The following is an 11,860-nucleotide window of genomic DNA, read 5'->3' on the forward strand; positions in this document are numbered from 1 at the left end:
ACTTACCGGTAAAATAACGCAGAATCACTTCTTGCCTTACCTGCCTCCCTACATCTGTACTCACACTGTCGCCAGATGTTTCTAACTCACCTACTTGCTGACTGTTTTCTTCATCACCAACATGTAGCAGGTGTTTGCGCAAACACATGTTATGAAGAAAACAGCAGCAGAACACAATCCTAGTCACCTTTGAGGGACTATACAACAAAAGCCCTGCAGACTTATCCAGACACCGAAACCTAGATTTCAGCACCCCAAAACATCTTTCTATCACATTTCGCGTGGACTTATGTGCATTATTATAATTGTGTTCAGCAGGAGAATCAGGTTGGGACAATGGAGTAAGGAGCCAAGAGTAGCAGCCATAACCACCATCACCTGAAAGACAGATGTAGGCAACATTAGGACATGTGGTTTAGGGAAATAAAAAAAACCATAATGACGAGGTTGAAGTTACCACACATACACACAACAAACTTGGAACATACCCAGCAGCCAGCCATCGCATTTGTCCGTCCTCAAACTTATCAAAGAGGGATGACTGACTGAGGATGAAGGAGTCATGGCAGCCGCCAGGGTAACCCGCAACAACACTCATAATTTTTAGATTTGCATCACAAAGCACCTGGACATTAGTGGATTGGCCCAGATGTCTATTGGTATAAATATATTGCCTGCCCCTAGGTGGTCTCAGCTCAATGTGTGTACAATCTATGGCACCCAGCACATTGGGCATGCCAGCAAGCTCATAGAAAGCTACCCTGACTGCATGCCACTGCGACTCCTGGGTAGGGAAGCAGATAGAGGCAGCTATGTGGGGATCCAAGGCATCCAAAACCTGAGTGGACATTGCAAAATATAAGGTGAGTGTCATGACCTGTAATAAATACTATACTGTGTTATATTACATAACAGAAGCACCACTTAGACATAGACGTGTATGTATGTTTTAACTCACCTGGTTTAAATATTTAGAAAAGGTGGGCTGGGAGATACCAATTACATCGCCAGTCACAGCCTGAAAGCTGCCAGTAGCCATAAAGTGCAACACAGCCAGGAGTTTGTGCAGGCCTGAGACAGAGCGAGAGCGTGCTGTCTCAGGGTCTAGGTCCAGTTTGACAAGGTCATACAGACGGAAAATGTTGTTTCTATTTAGCCGGAACATCTGTATAACCTGGTCATCGGCCAATGCGTTCAAGTTTAAACGCCCGCTAAAAAAACGAGGCCTGCGCAGCCTCCTCGGCACCTATACAACCTGCTGACCATGTTCAGTTTCCTGGCCCTGGTTTATTGTAGCCTCATGGAGCAGTCTCAGGTATCCCCCAGCAAACAAGAAATCAGTACTACACACGGCAGCAGCCATTTCAGAGTGAGAGATTAGAAAAATGTGCTTGGGTCCCTTTTAAAGGTCAAAAAACTCAGGTGTGATTAATGTAGAATTGGAAACACATGTAAACACGCTTCTCAAAAGCAGGTCTATATTTTTTCCGGCTTTTTTTACGAATTGCTTTTTTTCACGGCCGCAAATGCATTTTCACGGTAGAGATTTCAAATATGAATGCATAGTAAATGACCGAGTTCTATACCTAAACAGCCGCGTTTGACTGATGGTGTATTCATTCGTATTTTTAAAACACAGCCGTAAAAAAAAATACGAATGCCCTCATCACTGCCGAGATTTGAGTTTAGTAAATTCCCGAGATCACACTTTGAACAAAAAACACCAAATCGGTCAAAATCGTGAGCTTAGTAAATATACCCCATGGTATCGAACCCATGACCTCAGTGCTATGAGGCAATATATACATACTGAGGATGTCTGTAGGCAAACTTCAAACTTTCTATCTTGCAAATTTATCTTGGACCCCATGCTAGCCAAAACACAATGAATGATGTCATTATAAATATGAGAGGAATTTACAATGCATTTTTAAAAAATAAAAAGACACAAAAATGGATAGAAATATCAGTGTACTAATTTTCACAATGCACCATGTATTTGAAGAGTGGAAGAAAAATTATACTATACAGTATTTATTTGTGTATTGCAATATATTCAGAGATTTTTCCATTTATCTATAGCTCCTTTTTTACTTCATATGTAAAATTTTTACTGATTTTTTTTTTTTCTTTTAACTCGTTTTCATCTTAGGTGTAATACATTTATTTGGATAAGCAATTTACGTCATGTGTAAGAAGCAAGGTTATAAACCACAAACCCCAAAAAATCATATAACATTTAGACATATCTAATACACTGATCCCATAGAATTGAATATTGTTTATGTAGACATTGGAAATGTGTAAAATGAATACTTAGGGAAAGGAAAATATCTAGTTTCCCTCAAAAGTCTAAAAGCCCTACTTTTAAAAGTGAACACAACTGTAAGTGTAAGTGAATTCCACTGTAAGGTGTTACCCATGAAGTGTGTGGGATGTTGAATCATAGGTTATGTCAGAAAATACTTTTCTCTGAAGTCGTAACGTAATAAAGTCGCACCAGGATGAGGTAACTGAACGGAATGAAACTGGGTGAAATAGTTTGTTTATGTCCAGTATATGTAATGTATTATTATATACATTGCTAGCACTGATTTACCTCAAGAGAGAAGGTTAGTATGCTTCAGTATCAAAAAGTGTTGTACTTTTATGTATTTTCATATCACAGCCAGGAATTATATCATAAAAGAGCATCTCCTGGATTATTCTCAAAATGGATAAACTTTTGTTTACAACTAGAGAGTGTGTGTAGGTTAATTAATATTGTGTGATTTTACAAAGTCTAAAAATCATGCTAAAATACTGTATACAGTATGGAGCGTGTGATAAAATTGCCCGAATCCGCACTGCGATAATTTATTACATTGCACGAATGTATCAATTATCGCATGCAGGGACAGAGCTTGTGGCGTTGCCACAGCCGACATCGCAGCTACCGCCGCTGCCGGGTCAACCCCTTCCGTTGCAAATGACCCCCCCCCTCCTTCCCGCAGGTTAATATACTTACCAGTCCAGGGAGCCGGTGATCACTGCACTTGCAGGTCTGCCGGGCGCTGGATTCTGTGCGCTGCTGTGACCCCCAGTGCTGTAAAGTGAGCTGCCATTTTCAGCGCCACTTTACTGCACCAGGGGTCACAGCGCAGCACATGGAGGACCCGACGCCAGGCAGCCCACACCAGAGCACAGATCACCGGCTTCTTGAACTGGTAAGTATGTTTTTCGGGGGTTTTTTACTTTTTTTTTTTTTCATTTTAACCACTGATCAGCTTGTGACACACAAAGCTGATCACACTGTCCAGTCCCTGCACAGCTTTCTCTGCCAGGGGACAGAGAAAGCTGGGCAGAAGTAGGAACCTCGCAGTGCTGCCCTGTGATTTCGCCAGCCTGAGCTTGCGTTATTATCACAGGGCACTGTTTTTTTTACTTTTTTTTTTTTTTTTGTAAATTTGCCCATATCACATTTCCCATTATAAGTATGGACAGCGGAGTAGCCAGGACTTTGTGGGCCCCATAGCAACATTTTGAAGGGGCCCCTGTCCCAATGCTTCTAGATAGACACCTTTCCGCAGCAGTTGTTAAATTTATGCCTAATCACAGTGCCCTAGTTCATTTTCTGAACCATAGTAGTGCCTTAGTTAATGTCAGGGAAGGTGGGCCCCTGTCAGCTCTGGGCCCCATAGCTCTCTGCACCTATGGTAGTTACGCCCTTGAGTATGGGGAATGCCATATGGGTTACTTAAAAAATTACAATCAAAGGGTTTGGAGCAGTTTTTCATGAAAACTGCTCCAAATGCCCTTTAATACATTGGAGTGATACTAAAATAATGTGAAAAGGGTGTTTTCACCCTTTTAAAAAAAACTTTTAGTAAAAATAATGTTAATAAATAGGCCCAGTTACAGTAGGAGATGGTTGGTTAGTACTATAGTTCTCTCCACTTTATCTCCAAACTTTGATAAATCTCTACCTGCATTTGGAAAGTGGCAGCTAGGAGCTGATTGGTTGGCACTTTATCTCTCTCCACTTTATCACTCTCCAAGCTTTGATAAATCTAGCCCTATGTTCACTGCCACACGTACACACACATACACACTATGGTTATTATTGTTGTTGTTTGTTTGCCAACTAACCTAGCAGTATATTTTTGGATTGTGGGCAGAAGCTGGAGTACCAGGAGAAAACCTACTCAAGCATGGGAAGAAGACATAAACTCCACACAGTTAGGTCCGTGTTGAGAATCAAACCCATGACCTCAGTGCTATAAAGCAGTAATGCTAACAATTATACCATCTGTGCTGCGTAATGCGTGTATTGGTTTCATTGTCAAGATGTAAAAGTGTTAAATTTCTTCAGTCATGAGTAAGTTAAGCTCAAGCCCTTGTAAGGCATACTGTAGTTGAGCACCGCGGCAGCAAGGGCATGTAGGCAGAATATGGGATGAGCAACTACCCTTGTTGGTGTAGGATGAGGCTCAATACCATTAGGGGTAGGACCTGAGCCCTGAGACACAATGTGTATACACCTGCTATATCTGCAGTTTAAGCATCGGTGGCACCTACTTCCGTTTGATAGGGGGGCTGCCACACCCCATGTCTGGAGAGGAGACAGCCAGTCCCTGGGTCTCGGAACCTGCACAATGGATCTGGCAGGTGTGCAAACCCCCGCTTCTATGGACTGCTCCGACTGCAGCCCATAGAAGCCGCACTGGGCTGCACGAAAGGCAGGGAGTGGCTTCCTAGAGGAAGCCAGCTCTCTGCTTATCACAGCGCAGTCTGGCAGTCCCAGAGGGAGGAAACACCTCCCAATGGGACTGCCTTCTGTGTCTGTGACTGACAGGTAGGACTTCCAATAGGAAGTGACTGCAAAACACAGTGAAGCCAGTGCAGTCACAGACTACATCTGACTTCACTGGACTGAGTTTGGTGGCAAATTTTACTTGAGGGGGCTGCAGTACTGATAGGTAAAATCCACCACTGAGTGTAAGGGCTTTAACTTATTAAACAGATAAAAGGATGCCTGTTTGCAGACTCATGCACAGACACCTGAAGACAGTGAGAAAGAGCAGTCTTATAGACCCCAAAGTAAGTGTTGCGAGAAGACCTCTACACCACCTGCCACATAAATCCAAACCATTTAATAAGAATAAAGGAAACAGAGATCTGAGAGATGAGAGTGAAAATTAATGAAACGGACAGGACAAGTGACTGTCGGCCAGATGTGGGAAACAGAAAACAGCTAAAGGTAAGTGTGTGAAGATGAAACGAGTGGGAAAGAATACAAAGAGATACTAAGAAGGGTGTAAGAAGAACAAGAAGGGTATAAGAAGTACTTTTAAAGCGGCAATTATGTATAAGGCAAAACCATGGAATCATGGAATCCTGGAATCCGCACCTCCGGCCAAATTGGACTTCAATACATCTGGCCCAAGGAAGTTGATTGAGAAAACGCTGGGAATGTAATAGCCTATGATTCAACAAAAATATTGATTTTCCAAAGTTGAAAACCAACAAAAAAAAAGGCAGTAAACTTCAGTTTTCAAACATGTCACCAGAAGTATCTTTGATGATTTTTGAATGTTCTCAATACAAGTCACTGAATGTATTAAGAGCTGAGCGAGAATTGGACTGCCCCACAGGGGTACAGATGAAATCCCCTGTGAGCCCCTCTGGATGAAGGCCCACCCTCTCTTCTAGGGGTCCGATTCCAGACTATGCACTCAAATTATATTTCTCATACGTCCTAGAGGATGCTGGGGACTCCAAAAGGACCATGGGGTATAGACGGGATCCGCAGGAGACATGGGCACACTATAAGACTTTGAATGGGTGTGAACTGGCTCCTCCCTCTTTGCCACTCCTCCAGACTCCAGTTAGACTCTGTGCCCAGAGGGACTGGACACACACTAGGGGAGCTCTCCTGAGTTTCTCTGAAAAGACTTTATGTTAGGTTTATTATTTTCAGGGAGACCTGTTGGCTACAGGTTCCCTGCATCGTGGGAGTGAGGGGAGAGAAGCAGACCTACTTCTTCTGAGTTCAAGGGCTCTGCTTCTTAGGCTACTGGACACCATTAGCTCCAGAGGGTCTGATCACTTGGTTCGCCTAGCTGCTCGTTCCCGGAGCCGCGCTGTCACCCCCCTCACAGAGCCAGAAGAAAGAAGCCGGGTGAGTAAAGGAAGAACAGAAGACTTCAGTGACGGCAGAAGACTTCAGGGTCTCTGAGGTACCGCGCAGCAGTCGTCTGCGCGCCATTGCTCCCACACACAAGCTGCACTACAAGGGTGCAGGGCGCAGGGGAGGTACCCTGGGAAGCAAAAATACCTCATATACATGCCTGGCAAAGAGGTATACAGTGCATAGGCACTGTATACTGACCCCTGCCAGTATAAAAAGGTGAAAAAATAGCGGGACTGAATTGCACCGAGAAGGGGGCGTGGCTTTGCCCTCACAACTCTACACAGCGCCATTTTCTCCTCACAGAGACGCTGGCCCCGCCAAAAACACAGTTGAACAACTAACAGTGTAAAACGAGGGGGGGCACAGTTGTTTAGTGCACTATAGGTTCATAAATGAAGCACTATATATATAAATGGGCGTGTTTAATGAGTTGTTAAAAGTTTCTGTGTTTTCCCTGTCAGATACTGGAATCTACCCATTATAGCGATGTCGGTGGGTGTTTTAGAACACGTGGGTCGACATGTGCGAGTGCTCTACCACAAACAGCTATGGGAATCCCTCTGTCCTGATGGTACTTGATTCAGGAGATGAAATGTCAGTATTTGTAAGCTTTTCCAACGTAAACACTGTATGGGAGACACAGTCGTATGTGGGTGACCCTGTCGGTACCAACTGTTATAACTGGGTGTAAATTAACATGATAATTTAGAAACCTATACCTGTATATATATATATATATATATATATATATATATGTATGGTACGGTAGCATTGAGCGGTAACTCGAGCACAGATGTGATATTAAAATTATGTATATATTTCCCTCAGACTCCTCGGGGTCGCAAGAATGTTATTTTGCCTGGTTACTACTCCCTGTTATCGACGAATACTATGTCTTATGTCGACCATAATGTTTCCTGGTTAGATCCACAACATTGGCATTCAGTACATGTTCATACACATTCAGAACACATTAATGTCACTAGGGACCCTGCTGTTCCTGACAATATATATATATATGTATGATGTATATATAGATATATGTGTGTATATGTGTATTTAAATATGTATATTCATATTACGTTTTCTAATGAATGCTGAAGTAAAGTTATTCCTTCTCATGTGCTGGTCGCTCTGTTGATAAAGCTCTAGGTCAGCCTGACGAGATGGTCTCAAATCCTCACGAGGAGTCCGAGTGTTTATTCTTTTCCCGCCGTGCATAGAATAAAGTGAAAGTCAACCCCTGGTCTGCACGGGTCCCTGTCACAAAGGATCGTATACAGGAAGCTAAGTGATATTTTACTTATATGCTTTGATGATATTTGCATTACATACGCATGGGGGAGTGCTTGTATTCAGAAATGGTTGGTTACCTTGGCATCCGATATAATTACCCTAGAGAGAGAGGGGATATTACTTAAGTTGGGTCTTATCTAGAACATAGCAGCATGCTGCCGTGCGACTACAAGAGGTATGGGCCTCTTGGGTTCGCAGGTCACTTCCATGGCCCTCTTGACTAGGAGGGCGTTGTGGATTCACCAAGGGCATGCTGAGTCTGCCTCCGAGGAATACTGGAGTATCTTCCCTAGGAAGGTGTAACCTGGTTTGGGGATGGCTTTGTTAAGTTGATCTCGGCAGATACCACTGGTAACTAAGTCTACCTTCTTGACCTATGTCCCTCACGGGTCTGGGACTCCAGGTCGACAACAAAAAGGTCGACGCCAATTGGTCGACACACCTTATGTCGACATGGACAAATGGTCGACATGGACAAAAGGTCGACAGGAACAAGGTCGACATGGAAAAAGGTCGACATGAGTTTTTTTATGTTTTTTTTGGTGTCGTTTTCTTGTAGAGTGACCGGGAACCCCAATTAGTGCACCGCTTCCCCTCGCATGGTGCCTTCGCTTCGCTCGGCACAGATTACCGTTCCAATCGTAGTCCACATGGATCGTTAAGTATGAAAAGGTTCCAAAAAAGAAAAAAATTGTGAGAAACTCATGTCGACCTTTTTCCATGTCGACCTTGTTCCTGTCGACCCTTTGTCCATGTCGACCTTGTGTCAATGTTGACCTAAGGTGTGTCGACCAATTGACGACGACCTAAGGTGTGTCGACCTTTTTGTTGTCGACCTGGAGTCCGGATACCGTCCCTCACAATGGTTGGTGACACATTTTTTCGTAGGATGCAGTCATTTGACCGGTTGGATACCGTTTTTTCCCCTTCTTTGCAGGTAGAGGAAGGTGAAAAGGTAAGAGATCTGCAGGTTTTCAAGTTCGCAGAAGCAGATATCGTTCTCTGTTTCTACCACATCCACCGCATGTCGCTGGGTCTATCTTGCTGGAGCCCACACAGGTGGGAACTCGTCTAATACTCTTTAGTCAGTGCTGGAATGGACTTGGACCAGTGAGTTAAGAATAGAGTCAAAGGGGGACATACTGGAGTTTCCAGTTGATTCCCCTCACTGATTTTTCAAATAGAACTTACGATTCTCCTCTGGACAGGGAGGTAGTATGCGATGCCATACAAGAGTTGGGTCAGGATCAGGACATTGTCCTGCTGTCCCTGACACACAAAAAAAAGAAGAAGCTGTTTTTCAAGCTTTTTCGTGCTTCTGAGCCTGGACAGCTCGGTCAGAACAATCCCAAAAAGATTTCTACTTAAGAAGTTGAACTACAAGATGGAATCTCTCAGGGCAGGGATCTCCAACCTCTAAAAAAAAAGAAAAAAAAGAAAGGGGGTTTAAATGCGGTTTCACCCGCATTAAGCTTACCTGGGTGATGGCAGTATGATGGTTTTCCTTCAATAGTAAGAGCCATTATTATTATTCTGTACTGGGATGCTCTCCTGTCTACGGCGCGGTCTGGAAACAAGTGGTACAAATCCCAACTCCGACGACGCAGCTGTCGGAGTTGGGAATAAGATTAGATACTGAACTGTTGAGAGTTTGTTTTTTCCTGTGGAAAGAGATCTGAGGATCCAGAGTCGAATCAGATTTGCAACAGTGTACTGTAAACCCATCAATACGTTCCGTTGATGGAGAAGATGGTTGCGGCCTACGAGGCCATTCGGTGAGCAGGTCAAATGCCAGAGTGGTTTTTGCGGGACTAGTTGGACATGTGGTCCGTGTCTCACCTGCACATGCACCGGAAAATTATCCTATTTTCCAGAACCAGGATATCTCTTCTGTGGTGGCCTCACAGTTTGCACCTCCTAGAAGGACGAAGGTTCGGGATCCAGGATTAGATCCTGGTGTCCATGGATACAAGTCTTCGAGGCTGGGGAGCAGTCTTTCCAGGCGAAGAATTTCCAGGGGAAAAGGTCAAGCTGGGTAGCTTGTCTGCAATAAACATTCTTGAATTAAGAACATCTTCATGATCTGCCCATCTTAATTCTGTCGGAGGACTTAACAGCAGTGGCGTAAGTAAGCCGCTAGGGCGGAACGAGGAGAAAAGCGGCAATGGCAGAAGCCGCAAAAGTTTTCTGTTGGGCAAAAGGGCATGTAAACGCTCTATTAGCGGTCTTCGTTCCGGGTGTAGACAACAGAGAAATAGACTTCCTCAGCAGACACAATCTCCATCCGGGAGAGTGGGGTCTTCATCAAGAAATTTTCACAGAAGTGACAAGTCTTTGAGGAATTCCTCAATTAGACATGGTGGCGTCTTGCCTCAACAAGAAACTTCAGGGATATTGTTCCAGGTCAAGGGACACTCAAGCAATAGCAGTGGACGCCCTCCTGACACCGTGGGTGTTTTCAGTCGGTCTATGTGTTCCCTCCACTTTCACTCTTTCCGAGGGTATTAAACATAAGAAGAACAAAGGTTCAGGCGATCTTCATTGTTCTGGTCTAGCCAAGGAGGGCTTGGTATCCATATCTTCAAGACTTACTCATAAAAGATCCCTGGCCTCTTCTTCTACGAGAGGACCTGTTACAGCTAGGACCGGGCGTGTATCAAGACTTACCGTGGCTGCGTTTGACGGCATGGCGGTTGAACGCCATATCCTAGCCTGAAAGGGTATTTCCGGTGAAGTCATTCCCACATTGATTCAGGCTAGGAAAGGAGTAACGGCGAAGCTTTACCACCGTATTTAGAGGGAGTATGTGTCTTGGTGTTAATCCAAGAAGGCTCCTACAGAAGAATTTCAGCTGGGTCGTTTTCTCCATTTTTTTGCAAGCAGGTGTGGCTGCAGGCCTAAAGTTAGGCTCCATTAAAGTGCAGATTTCGGCCTTATCAATTTTCTTTCAAAATAGAATTGGCCACCCTTCCAGAAGTTCAGACTTTTGTGCAAGGGATGCTGCACTTCCAACCTTCATTTTTGCCCCAGGGGCACCATGGGACCTTAACGTGGTGTTGCAGTTTCTTATGTCACACCGGTTGTAACCTTTATGAAAGGTTGAGTTAAAATTTCTCACTTGGAAAGTGGTCATGCTGTTGGCCTTGGTGTCCGCAAGGCGGGTGTCGGAATTAGCGGCTTTGTCTCACAAGAGCCCTATTTGATCTTCCATGTGGATAGAGAGGAATTGAGAACTCGGCAACAATTTCTGCTGAAAGAGGTTTCTGCATTTCACATGAACCACCCTATTGTGGTGCCTGTGGCTACTGAAGATTTGCTGATTCGAAGTCTCTCAATGTAGTCAGAGCTTTGAATATTTATGTAGCCAGAACGGCTCAGTTTGGAGAAACAGAGGCTCTGTTTATCCTGTATGCTCCCTACCAAATTGGGGTTCCTGCTTCTAAGCAGACTGTTACACGCTGCATCTGGGTTACGATTCGGCATGCTCATTCTACAGCTGGATTGCCGTTACCGAAGTCAGTGAAGGCCCATTCTACCAGGAAGGTGGGCTCTTCTTGGGCGGATGCCTGAGGAGTCTCGGCAGTTTAACTTTGCCGAGCAGCTACTTGGTCGGGTTCAAACACTTTTGCTAAGTTCTACAAGTTTGATACTCTGGTTGATGAGGACCTTGTGTTTGCTCAATCGGTGCTGCAGAGTCGTCCGCACTCTCCCGCCCGGTCTGGAGCTTTGGTATAATCCCCATGGTCCTTTGGAGTCCCCAGCATCCTCTAGGACGTATGAGAAAATAGGATCTTAATACCCACCGGTAAATCCTTTTCTCTTAGTCCATAGAGGATGCTGTGCGCCCGTTCCAGTGCGTACTGTATCTGCAGCTATTGGTGGTTACACTCAGGTGGTGTTTCTTTTCAGTCAAGTCTGTTGCTGAAGTTATTCATGGCATGACATGCGGTATGCTATTACTGGTCGTGTTTACACACAGGTTGTGTTACATTTTCGGTCAGCATATTGCTGTCTATTTTTCATGCCGTTGGCTGGTGTTCTTTTGAAAGCCACGTTCTGCGGCGTGTTCGAGGTGTGAGCTGGTATTACACTCTCCGTGTTTAAACAATAAATTCGTTCCTCGAAATGTCTGTCTCCCTGGGCACAGTTCCCTAACTGGAGTCTGGAGGAGGGGCATAGAGGGAGGAGCCAGTTCACACCCATTTAAAGTCTTATAGTGTGCCCATGTCTCCTGCGGATCCCGTCTATACCCCATGGTCCTTTTGGAGTCTCCAGCATGCTCTACGGACTAAGAGAAAAGGATTTACCGGTAGGTATTAAAATCCTATTATTGTTACTCTATTAGAGGGTCAGTTACTTGGTGGAGTAGGACCATAGATGAACATGGGTGCT

The sequence above is a fragment of the Pseudophryne corroboree genome, chromosome 5 (genome assembly GCF_028390025.1).
Source record: "Pseudophryne corroboree isolate aPseCor3 chromosome 5, aPseCor3.hap2, whole genome shotgun sequence".
NCBI lineage: Eukaryota > Metazoa > Chordata > Amphibia > Anura > Myobatrachidae > Pseudophryne > Pseudophryne corroboree.